We start from the raw sequence: 13,557 nt of genomic DNA, 5'->3' as shown, positions 1-13,557 counted from the left end.
TGGCCTTAAAAATAATTGCTGCCATAGTCTATTTTCTACATTAAATCTCCATTCAATAACTCAGTGAAATATTTGCACTTTATTTTTGTCAACATTTATAGTCCTTCATTATTGTGTTGTTCTTATTTACTTACTGATTTTCTATCACTTTTTAATCTTTTATTTTAATCTTTTATTTAATTTCTTTATTTTAATTAATTAATTAATTAAATTTATTATTTAAAATTACATGTTTTTGTTTAATACATTTTATTAGCACATATTGGTTGTACATACGAAGAGGTTCATTGTGATATTTCTATACATCCATGCAATGTACCCAATAAAATTCAACCACTTCATCTCTCTCTTTAGTCTTTTTCCCCCTTTCTTAAAAGCTTTTTCTACAGGTTTCATTGTTCTATTTTTATACACACACATAGAATAGTTCGACCATAAGCATTTTCACTCAGCCTCCCCATCAAATGAATATACTTGGCATTGGACATCAATACTTAAGTTTTGATTTATAAGTATCTCTTGGGCTGGGATGTAGCTTGGTGGTAAAGGGCTTACTTTGCAAGTGTAATGTCCTGGGTTCCATCTCCAGTACAAAAAACAAACAGAAAAACAAAAACCCTGTTTATTTTTTAATGCAAAGATACTTAGAATATTTTAATCCTAACTATTCCTTTATTTATATCAGCTAATTTTATCAGAATTTTAGCTACTCATTTAAAATTAAGTTAAAAAGGCCAACAACAATAATAAAATTACCAGTAAAGATTATACCTTTATTTCCGCTAATATTGTTTTTTCTTCAATTTTGTTAATGAAATATTTGGGAATAGTAGTCACTAAAATTAGTGATAGTGCTTCAATAGTATGTTGTCTATAGAGAATTTGAAGTGATATAAACATAATCACATCAGTATAGTGTAATTATCACAAACTAGTTGCACTTCTAATCAATTGTAACCAATATCAGTCATAAAATTATTTTTTTCTTGGAAGGAAATCCAATATTTATGTAAATTCTAAATGACCTTTGCAGTTACTGCTGATTTTTAGTTAGCAGGAATGTGAATATATATACTTAAGGCGTTTTCATTACTTGTCTTTTGATGAACATCTCATTGTAAATGGAAGTGGATTTTGAGAACCTCAGTTGAACAGTAAACCTCCACTTTCATGAACTCAGCTGTGTGCTTTAGTTTAGAGTGAATTCATAGACTCAAAAGCATTTTTACTTTCGTTGAATGTAATTGGTTCTCTTTCCCAATGGTACTTCATTTTCTGAGTAAAAGCAGTAAGAACAAAAGTAAGGCTTATATTTCCAGACATCAAAACACAACTTATATTACTTCACTTCTAGTATATGTGCAAATCTTTCTTTAAGCCATGAAGACTACGATCTGGGAAGCATTTCTCTCCTCTTGGTCAAAAAACACATCAATGTAATTAAAACCATCAGTCTATTACCTTTTTTCATTTTATGCTCTATTAAATTTATTCGTATTTTATGGTGCTGATTACATATACAAAGTTTAATGAAAGAAATTTTCATTGTCTGCCGTTCTTTACAAGCCAATATTGTTATCATGTTTCTTGACTATTACCAAGAAATAACTCTGTGGTAGAGAGGAGAGCTGCTAGTCAAATAGATATACTCTATGTATCAGATGAGCTAGATACAATATTAGAGCTAGTGTGGCTGGTTTGTCTGCTAACTTTCAGGGAATTTTTCTCTTCTTATGTATACCAGAGTAATGAGGAAATGGGTTCCATTGTAATTAGCATATGATCTTCTGTGCTACCTCTGGTCTTTTGTGTCTCAGAAAAACCCCTTAACCAACATGGCCTGTAGAATTGCTTAAGTAAGCATATGATCTAGGAGTATTGACAAAACACTATGTCTGGAAACACATATACTTGTATAACAGAACATATTTGCAGCTTTCAAGTCTTCATGGGGATTTTATCTTTTACAATCTAGATTTTCAGAGAAACAATCCAGCTTGTTGTCTCTTATCTGGGCCAGTGGACAGCATTTAAAGTCATCTGTTCACAGTAGCTTTGTTGTCTTCATGTGGATTCCCTCTACAAAGGAATGTACCCCATGACCCTAGCATAAAGAAACCCAAGATTTCACCTTCTGTCCCTAACAGGGGCTTTGAATCACTATACTTGATCTCCCATGGTTTTAATCTTGAGCTTTCGCTTGTCTCAATTACATTTCTCCCTCTCCTACCTGCTGGACACAACACAAGCTTTCTTTGTGAACAGTGAAATTTCTATCACATTTTCTTAGTGTAACATTATGTGGTACTCCACAGTGAAATGTATCTCATAAAATATTGTCGGAAGAAGAATATACTTCCTTACACAAGGAGGAATAAAAGTGTGTGTGTGTGTGTGTGTGTGTGTGTGTGTGTGTGTGTGTGTCTGCCTGCTTGTGTTTTGACACACTGTGAAAGGATATACAGCATGTTTATAGAAAAATGTTCTGGGACATAAAATTATGTAGCATGTGGATTATCTGCTTTCTATACTACCTATGTTTTCTATGATGCAAATATTTCAATATCAGGAGGAGAATAGGTAAACATGGAAAAGTGAATGAGTATCTTTCTTTTTAGTTTCGGACACTATTTCAAATTAATATTTCAACAACGACTTTAGAAAACCATACTAGTTTGGATTTTTCTTGCAGATTCAAATTAGTAAAAGAAGAAATTATAGTTTGCAAGACACAGAAAAGTTGAAATTATATAGTATGGTGGGTGTATTATGATTTTCAAATTCAGGTTTGGGAACAGTAGAAAGTTTCTCAACTGCCCAATAAATAAGTGGGCTAAAGACTTAAAGAGAAACTTCTCTGAAGAAGAAAGAAGGATGGCCAATAGACACATGAAGAAATGGTCAACATCCCTAGCCATAAAAGAAATGCAAATCAAAACAACATTGAGATACCACCTCACTCCAGTTAGAATGGCAAAAATCAAGAACTCTAACACAACAGATGCTGGAGGGGATGTGGACAGAAGGGAACCTTACTTCATTGTTGGTGGGAATGTAAACTTGTTCAACCACTTTGGAAAGCAGTATGGAGGTTCCTCAAAAGACTTCACATAGAGCTCCCCTATGACCCAGCAATCCCACTTTTGGGCATTTACCCAAACGTTTACAAACAAGACCACACTAAAGCGACCACCAGGTCTATGTTTATTGCAGCATTATTTACCATAGCTAAGATATGGAACCAACCCAGATGCCCCTCAGTAGATGAATGGATCAAGAAAATGTGGTATATATACACAATGGAATTCTATGCTTCCATCAGAAAGAATGACATTGCCCTATTTGTTAGGAAATGGAAAAACTTGGAAAAAATTATATTAAGTGAAGTAAGCCAGGCCCAAAGAAACAAAGGTCCCATGGTTTCCCTTATTTGCAATATCTAGTATATGTATGAGTCAAGTGGAAAAGGTCAGATAATGTGATGTTAGGAAAATGAACCCTTAGATATGTATTCTAATGTTTTTTTCTTCCATGCAGTTGTTTCTAACGCATTTATAAGATTATCTCTTTGTTGCTTTGTATGTCCCTCCCCCACAGTATAACTCCTGCTTTCACTATATTTGATGTCAGTATAACTTGTGGAGGAGATGGGGAAAAACAAGTCGTTTAAGGATACAGGTAGACCTGTTGCAACAATGAGAAGTACAAGTTGTCATGTGGAAAACGAGCTTTACAATGGGGGGGAGGGGAATGGGGAGAATTGGGTGGGGGGGTGGGGAGGAAGGGATGTGAAGGGTAAACAAAGGAGGAGGCTGCAATGCTTGATAAGAAATGTACACATTATCCTGCCCATGTAATTGTAACCCCTCTGTACAGTATGTTCACCAAAAAAAAATTAAATTAAATTAAAAAAAAAGAGTAGAAAGTTTCTGTAGGTAATGGAAGAGTAGGCAATATATGGAATGCAGAAGCAATATGACAGATGAAGTCATGATAGATCTGTGTTCTGCAATATGTGTACATATTGCATATGAAAATATTTCAAAATCACAGCTCTACTAGATGAAAATAATAACCTCTATCACCCCCAAAATGCCACTGTGAGCAGCACACCCATTTCCAGCTAAACACAAAACTGTTGTCTAATTCATTGGGTATGAAATTTATTCTTTTTACTCATTCATGTGATAAAAAAAATCTTACCCATAATGAAAATGTAAAAGGCTTATTTGAATCTGATGAATCATCAAGGCAGTTTAAGTAGTACCTCATTTTTCTAATCTTGGAAAATAAACTAAATAACAGATCACTTAATAGAAATATGAAATGAAATCAAATTATAAAAGTAGGCTTATGATTAGAATCATCATTTTGAATGTTGGTCAGAATATGCAAATTCTGACAAAAACAACAAGATATAATCAGCACCATAGTTGAATATTTGTATGCAATTTAGTCAATCAAAACATATACAGGAAATCATGCACATGGTTTAAATTGATTTTGTGTCACCCCTGTGCTCAAACATACCCACCTTTTACCTCGCACCCCCACTTTACATATCAAAACCAATAGCAAAATGTTCAACTTCTCAACTCTGTTACATCAATGATATGTAAAATTTTTCAATTAAACTTTTTCTTGTAACCAGGTCCAAATAGATTTTAATAAGATATGTTGACATTCACATTCCAGCCAAATTATCAAAGTTTGCAATAAATATGGCAAGTTCAGTGGTCTCTTTCAATTCTGAAAGTGGATATAAAAATCTCTTCCTGGAAAATGTGTTATTTAAAATATATTTGAAACTTCCTAATGCCATTAATATAATTTAACTTACCATGAATAAAAGCTTCCCTTTCATAAAGATGGAAGTATATGGACAATTGCTCTAGCAATGATCCCAACAAGAAAGGTATTTAATTATGTTAACAAAGTATATTCATTATCCTGTCTCTCCCTACCCCCTTTGCTGTAGCAATTTTACCATTTGGTTCACTGAAGTCATTCATTTCCTCTTGCGCTGCTTTGGAAACCAGTTACTAACTGCTGTAGGTCAGTTTGATGAGAACCAGTGAACTGTTCACCTATTTCTCTTTCTTGGCCTAGAGTATGAACCTTTATTTTAGTTTTAATTTCAACTAAAATTGAATGTTTTACCTGGCTCTCAGAATTGTCAATAAGTAAACAAATCAGACAGGCATTTTCTGTGACAGTTTGCAACTTTTCAAACCAATCACAGGAAATAAACTGAAGTATATGAGCAGTGTGCTTTTCATTCTGAATCTTACATCTAAGTGTTTTTAGAGATTGTGATATCCCATTCAGGATCTTCTGTGTAGGCCACAGATGATAAGTTTGTGAAAACAATGAATTATGATGCCTCAAAGTAGTGCATTTTTACCAAGGCTTATAGTAGCTTATGTATACAATCTCCTACATATTTGTCTTTCTATTGGCTTTTGTAATTATTGTGGTTTCCAAGTAGCTGATGAATTACAGAAATGATAGAGTCCATTCAGAGCAAATACAGGAGAATTTTTTTCCCCTCACATTCATCTCTACCAAAACTACAAATAGAAAAACAAGCTTTCCCTAAGAGGAATATCCTAGGAAGCTTGGGGTGGAAGTTTGTGTCATCAGGGTCACCTTAGGTTTGCCCAAATACCAAGGCATCTTAGTAAGAATGTATTCAATGAAAAACAGAAGAGAGGATGCACACATGCCAACAAGCGTGTGTTCCAACTGTATAAATTTCAGAAAGGACTTTAGACAAATGTATTTTCAGTGAGATTTCAATCTCCTTCTTGAAAACCCAAGGACTAAGAAAGTAAAGAGCTGAAATGTGACAGCAGCAAGATTATCTCTAAGTCTACTCTTTCCTGACTGGATATTTGAACTTCTGACATTGATAAATATGAGAGGGAGAAAATGTCTGTGGGAGGTACCTCTTTTTTCTAAAAACATATTAGCGCTTAAACTCCCCCAAAGAACTGCTTATTCATTTCACAATTTCTACACATGTATTGTGATACAGTGATGCTTATTTTTTTAATCATGCACTCTGATCAAATATGGAGGAAATACTTACTAATTCATCTCCTCTCTTGGAGAGTAACTGTGCACATTATCATATTAAAGACTGCAAGAAGCCCTGAAGCAAACATATCTTCTTAACTTTGTTTAAGCAGCATTTCCTAAACTTAATTACCCACAGAAAACTATTTTCCAGGAATAACTATTACCATTCTATTGCGTTTATTCTTCTGATGTTTAAGTCCCAGTAGAAAGATGAAGGACATGAGTTAGATGACAGTTAAGGACACACTCTGCTCCAGAACCTTTGCTGTTTGTGAATATATGTAGATGTCCCCCCTCCCTTCACACATCTATTGCTAGTCAGTTTCCAAGTTTACCATATTCAAAGGTATAATGGACTCAGAGCTCAGTCGCTTCAGTTGTAATGCAAATCCAATCTTTTCTTCTAGTTCTTCCTTGAGCTTTGGAGGCAGCTGTGGAAATCACTACTTTTAAGTACTTAGAAAGCCAAGAATGTCACCGGTCAGAGTTCTCTAAAATAAGTATTAGTCCTCTGATCTTCCCCAGGCCCAAGAATCTATTCATCTACTAGGTTACCTATTTTCTTATTATAGATATAGAGTCTATGGATGGATTACTACAATAAAACAAAAAGACAGGGGGTTGTCAGTGCTGACTTGTAATTTAAAAAGTCAACAAAACGATCTGGCTCGAAATACCGTTCACAGTCCTAAATGTTATAGATAATAGCTTTTACTCATTTTCTCCTCTGACCTCACCTCTTGGTAGGATACACCTTCCATTAATTGCCTGTCCACATTGCTGCTCCATTAGAGAAATATTCAGCTACAATATAGCTCAAAAAGCTCAGGTATAGGGCCTGGGAAGGTGGTTCAGTGGTAGAGTGCTTTCCTTACATGCATGAAGCCCTGGGTTCTATTCCTCAGCACCACATAAGCAAAAAGAAAAAAGCCAGAAGTGGCACTGTGGCTCAAGTGGTAGAGCTGAAGAGCTGAGGGACAGCGCCCAGGCCCAGAGTTCAGGCCTCACGACCAGACCTCCCCCCCACCAAAAAAAAAGCCCAGGTATAGATAATGGAGGGCCATGTAAGATGAATTGTGGCATATAATGAGAAAAACTAGACTGACTTTACTAGTTACTAATCATTCCTAATCTGTCCATGTGGTAAAAAGAATCTAAGTCACTTGAGGGCTATAAGTGCGAATCACCATACCAGATTCCCATCTTCCCTTTTCCTTGGCTTTGATGTCTAAATAAGGTGCAGCCAGAAGATGGTAGAGCTTGGCATGCCTAGATCCCTCAAAGACAGCAGAAAGAACAGTTCCCTACTCAAATATATGTGAGAAATAAACATTTGTGAAGAGCCACAGATGGAGATTTTATTGTACCATAGTCTGCTGATACCACGCTAGCTCCTCATTGGTTAAGAGTGTTCCGTAGCTCCATGGTATGAAAGGACAGGAGAGCGGTGTGTGACCATAATGAAGGCAACAGAAACAGAGCTTTTAGAGTTAGAGAGAAAACATTTTCCATTGTCCAGTTGTAAAATATGCCTTTGTATGTTCTCTACAACCCTGTTACTTCTTCATGAACTCCTCCATTTAGGAATCCCTCAAGACGGTGCCAAAGATCCTACATCCTCAACTTGTGTGTGTTCATTCCCTTCCTTGTCACTGTAATAAAATCCCTGATGAAACAACTTAAAGGATTTATCTTAACTCCAGTGTCAGCTGGCACATTTCAGCATGGTGAGGAGGTCATGGCTGAGTGGAGCAATTCAGCAATTCCTGATGGGCAGGAAGCAGAGAAAGAAGGTACATAAGGACAGGACAGGGAAAGATAGAGCTACCAAGGACAAAATCATAATGACCCACTTCTTCCAGTAGGCCTCATATTCCACTATTCCCACCTTTCAATAAAACAATTATATTAGGACTAACCTAATTAAGTGGGTTAATCCCTCTCATTAGTTTAGAGCCCCTAAGACCTAATTTGCAAATGCCCTCATAGACACAGGCAGAAAAGAACTTTACTATGTCTAGGCAGGATTCAATCTCAACAAGTTGACGATCAAGATTAAGCATCCTACAGAATCTCACATGTTCATCAAAGCCAGAATTCTATTCCCTAAAACAAGTCAAATAAAGTAAGCAAAAACTTTTTTTTCACTTAAAACATTCAATCATAGCAGGTAATTCAATCACAGTAGTTCTGTAGAGAATGGTACAACTAACCAGAGGTGGAGTCTTAAAAATACATGTTCTAATTCCTTATAAGAAGGTGTGCTAAAAGCACACCTTTATGGTGTTGTTTATTATAGTTATGTCTAATGGCCTCTTCTCAAAAAAATAAGAAGTCTGGAAATATTTTTATTTATGTGACAGCTAATAATGATATAAAAACATATCATGACTTCTATTCCATCTTCTGCTATTAAGTACTCTAAGTAAATTTGGAAAATGTAATATAAATTTTCTTTGAAATAACACTAAGGATCACATTAGCTTATGGTAGTCATAATATTACTATGTCTCACTCTCTAAAAGAAAAAAGGCCTTGACCCCTATTTTGATGAGAGCAATATAGTACAGGTGAATTCAAGGGGGGCGGAGGGAGAAAAGACATACAAATAACAATCTTTCAAACTTCTGTTCACGAATATTGTTTTGTCATCTCAATTGCACAATGAAATATGAAAGTTCAATTTCCTCTTCATTTCCTTTTAATAAAACTTCTGTTCATTTCATTTCTGAGAGAAGATTGAATCTAAATTACTTTGACTTCTCTTGGCCTAACTTTGGTGAGTGCTACCAGACTTGAAAACATAGGCTTCTTATTTATTTATTTATTTGTTTGTTGTGAGCATTACCTACACGTATGAAGGCGTGCAGCCTCCAGCTCTGTCTTGTTTAAGGTTCTTTCTCTGTGGTCATGTGAACCTTTTCCTAGAGTCATGAGTTCCGGCTGTACTTTCAATCATAATCTTTGACCCAATCATCAGCTTTGTCATTTAAAAGGAAATCTACAAAAGATCCAGATTTGGGTCCATCTTTCCCATTGCCATGAAGATATCTTTCCCAATGATACAAAAAAGGGAAATAGAGTTCTCCTTGGAGTTTGATGAGATGGCATTTGAATTCACAAATGTTATTAGAAATATTTTTATGCACACACCCTCAAACAAGCACATTCTCTCTCTCTCTTTAACTCTCTCTCTCTCTCTCTCTCTCTCTCTCTCTCACACACACACACACACACACACACACACACATAGATTGAACTATGTCTCTTAATATTCTTATACTAAAGTCTAATTCCTAGTAGCTCAGAAAAGATTATGAGGTAATAAGATTATTGTAAATTTAATTGCTTGAGTTTAGATGAGCTCAAAGCAGAATAAAGACAACCCAAATCCAATATGTACATTTGAGCCTGGTGCTGGTGTCTCATGACTATAATCTAAGCTACTCATGAGGCTGAGATCTGAGGATCGTGATTCAAAGCCAACTCAGGCAGGAAATTCCATGAGACTTTTTCTTAAATCAGTTGTGGGGCCTGGGCACTGTCCCTCAGCTCTTCAGCTCAAGGCTAGTGCTCTACCACCTGAGCCACAGCACCACTTCCGTTTTTTTTGCTTATGTGTTTCTGAGGAATCGAACCAGGGCCTCATGCATGCAAGGCAAGTACTCTACCACTGAGCCACCTTCCCAGCCCAACTCCATGAGACTCTTATCTCCAGTTAATCAGCAAGAAGCCAGAAGTGGAGCTGTGGCTCTAGTGTTAAAGCAATAGCCTTTCACGAAAAAGCTCAGGGACAATACCCTAGCCATAAATTCAAGCCCTAGGACTGGCAGACACAAAAAGAGAGATTCAGACACACAAACATTTATACTAGAAAAATGTCACATGAAAATTTGAGCTATTCTTCCCTAAACTAAGGAGATAGTAGTGGCTTGGAGAATAGGATCAAAGAACAATATATACATGCATAAAAATGTCATAATGAATCCTATGATTTTGTACAATTAATATATGTTTTAATGGTAATAAAATGTATTTCATACAACCTCCCTCAGATACACTCCTTTGTACATTAATATACCCAAAAAATTTTTTAAACAGGCTTTGCTGTTTATATATGCTCCTCAAAGTTTATTGCTACCTGGGATAGCTTTGGAACATAATGCTCAGATCTCAGCCTTTGAGTAGCTAGGATTCTAGGTGTGAGCCACCAGTGCCTAGCTTATATATTAAAGAGTTTTCTTGGATATAAAATCTTTGAGGCTGAAATGTTTCTAGAGATATGTATGTGTTATACATACATACACTGCTACACATTATCACAAAAAGTATTACTTTAATACTGTGAGTATGACCCAATGTCCTTCCTCTTTATGCTATCATTTTGCTTTTGTCACAGTAGCAATGATTATTCTTTTTTTTTTAATTTTATTTTATTTTATTTGAGAGCATACTGTACAGAGGGGTTACAATTACATTGGCAGGATAATGCATACATTTCTTACCAAGCAAGCAATGATTATTCTTAGCAACAATTTTGTTTAGGGAAATTATTCTCAAGAAACAGAAACTAGGGTTTCCTACTGAGAGAAATGCTCTGGGATAGAAGTGAATAGTACCCACTGAGGGCTTCATGTCACATTACAGCATCACGAGACACCAAGGAAAGCCATGAAAATCATGTCAAGAAAATAATAATAATAAAAGACTTCAAGACCAATTTAAAGAGGCTCCACTAGCCAAAGATGAGATCTTTCAGATTTCAATGATGGTAATCATAATCACAATAGACAAAGGAATATTTGAATTTAACTCTGGCCAGCCCAGCCCAAAAGTGATGAAGTATCAAATGACCAGATTTCTCATCATAGACACTGTACAAAGAACAGTCACAGACAAGAAATCTGTATATTAGAGATGTAAAAATCATGTCCAATTAACCAAAAAATGGCTAATCATAAATTTCATAGTCTAGAGTTGTATATGTAGACTATATTTTTTAAGCCCCAAATACTGCTTCAAAAATCAGGATGGTGATTACTTGTGGTGAGAGAGAAGGTCTGTGACTGGGCATGGTGTGTGGAAAGCAGTCCTGGGGGGTGTTTGAAAAACTGACTTTGAGAGCTGGGAAGATGGTTCAGTGGTAGAGTGCTTGCCTTGCATGCATGATATGCTAGGTTCGATTCCTCAGCACCACATAAGCAGAAAAAGGTGGAAGTGGTGCTGTGGCTCAAGTGGTAGAGCGCTAGCCTTGAGCTGAAGAGCTAAGGGACAGCGCCTAGGCCCAGAGTTCAGTCCCCATGACCAAAAGAAACAAAAGCAAAAAACTGACTTTGGGACCTGAGCAGCGTTGGATTTGTGTACTTTTCTTGATCGATATTTTGCTTAATAGCACATTAAAATTTATTTTTCATATTAGAAAATGTTGTGCATCAAGTCTAGTAAAGATCCAATCTGAGCAAGAAAGTAAAAAAAATGTTTCCTCTTCAGAGAAGTTTCTCTTTAAGTCTTTAGCCCACTTATTTATCAGGCCATTTTTCTTTGAGGATTTGTTGTTGGGGGATTTAATTTTTTGAGTTCAAAGTATATTTTAGATATGAGACCCTTGTCTGTTGTATAGCTAGTGAAGATCTTCTCCCAATTTGTGGGCTTTCTATTGATCTTGCTAGCTATATCCTTAACTGCTAGCTCTGCAGCTTCATACAACCCCATTTGTCCAATCTTTCTTTTATTTGTTGTGTTTCTGGATTCTCTATTAAGAAAACTTCAATCTGTGCCAAGGAGACCTAGGGTTTCTCCAATTCCTTCCTGTAATGTTTTCAGGGTGTCTGCTTTGACTCCGAGGTCTTTGATCCATTTGGAGTTGATTCTGGTGCAGGGTGATGTATAAGGATCTAGCTTTAGTTTTCTACAGGTGATTAACCAATTTTGACACCACCATTTACTGAAGAAGCTGTCTTTCTTCCATCCTATTTTTTTAGCTCTCTTATCAAAGATTAGATGGTTATAATAGGTCTGTGGGTTCATTTGTGGGTTTTCAATTCTATTCCATTGGTCCTGAGGTCTGTTCTTGTGCCAGTACCAAGCTGTTTTGATTACTATGGTGTTGTAGTAGAGATGGAAATTTGGTATTGATATTCCTCCAGCACTGTTCTTTCTGTTAAGGATTGTTTTTGCTATTTGGGGTCTTTTATTGTTTCATAAGAATTTTTGGATTGTGTCTTCTATTTCCTTGAAGAATGAGATTGGAATATTGATAGGTATCACATTGAATTTGTAGATAGCCTTGGGAAGTATTGCCATTTTCAAAATGTTGATCCTTCCAATCCAGGAGCATGGGAGGAAATAAGAATGGCCAATAGACACATGAAGAAATGCTCAAGCTCTCTAGCCATAAAAGAAATGCAAATCAAAACAACATTGAGATACCACCTCCCCCCAGTTAGAATGGCTATAATCAAGAACTCTAATAACAACAAGAACTCTAATAACAACTCTAATAACAACAACTCTAATAACAACAGAAGGGAAACCTACTGCATTGACAGTGGGAATGTAAACTTGTTCAACCACTTTGGAAAGTAGTAGGGAGGTTCCTCAAAAGATTCCACATAGAGCTTCCCTATGACCCAGCAATCCCACTTTTGGGCAATCACCCAAATGATCACAAACAAGACCATACTAAAGCTACCACCAGGTCTATGTTTATTGCAGCATTATTTACCATAGTTAAGATATACAACCAACCCAGATGCCCCTCAGTAGATGAATGGATCAAGAAAATGTGGTATATATACACAATGGAATTCTATGCCTCCATCAGAAAGAATGACATTGCCCATATGTTGGGAAGTGGAAAGACTTGGAAAAAATTATATTAAGTGAAGTAAGCCAGTTCCAGAGAAACATAGGTCCCATGGTTTCCCTTATTTGCAATAACTAGTATATTTCGGGGACAAGTAGAGAAAGTTAAAAACTATGTACATATGACCAGATAAGATGAAGTTACGCAAGATAGGGACACAAGTGTTTTTTTTTTTCTTGCTTGCTATTGTTTCTAACATATTTGTAAGGTACCATGTGATTTTTTTGTTGCTTTTTATGTCCCTCCCCCACAGTATGACCCCTGTTTTTACTGTATTTAATGTTGGTATAATTTGAGGAGGGGAAGGGAAAAAACAAATTGTTAAAATAGGGATACAGGTGGACCCATTGCCACAATGAGATGTAGAAGACTCTACATTGAAAAACGAACTTTACAATTTGGGTGAGGAGGGGGGAGTGTAGTTGTGGAGAGGGGAGGGAAGGGATGGTAGGGCAAAAACAAAGGAGGAGGCAACAATGCTTTTTAAGAAATGTACTCATTACCTTGCTCATGTAACTGTAACCCTACTGTACAGTATTTTCATAATAAAAAAACTTATTAAAAATTAAAACAAAAACAAATGTTTGAAGAGCAGGAAAAGTGGTGGTGAG

This window comes from Dipodomys merriami, unplaced genomic scaffold (genome assembly GCF_024711535.1).
Source record: "Dipodomys merriami isolate MVZ:Mamm:240054 unplaced genomic scaffold, mDipMer1.0.p SCAF_64, whole genome shotgun sequence".
NCBI lineage: Eukaryota > Metazoa > Chordata > Mammalia > Rodentia > Heteromyidae > Dipodomys > Dipodomys merriami.
This window is presented reverse-complemented; position numbering follows the sequence as displayed.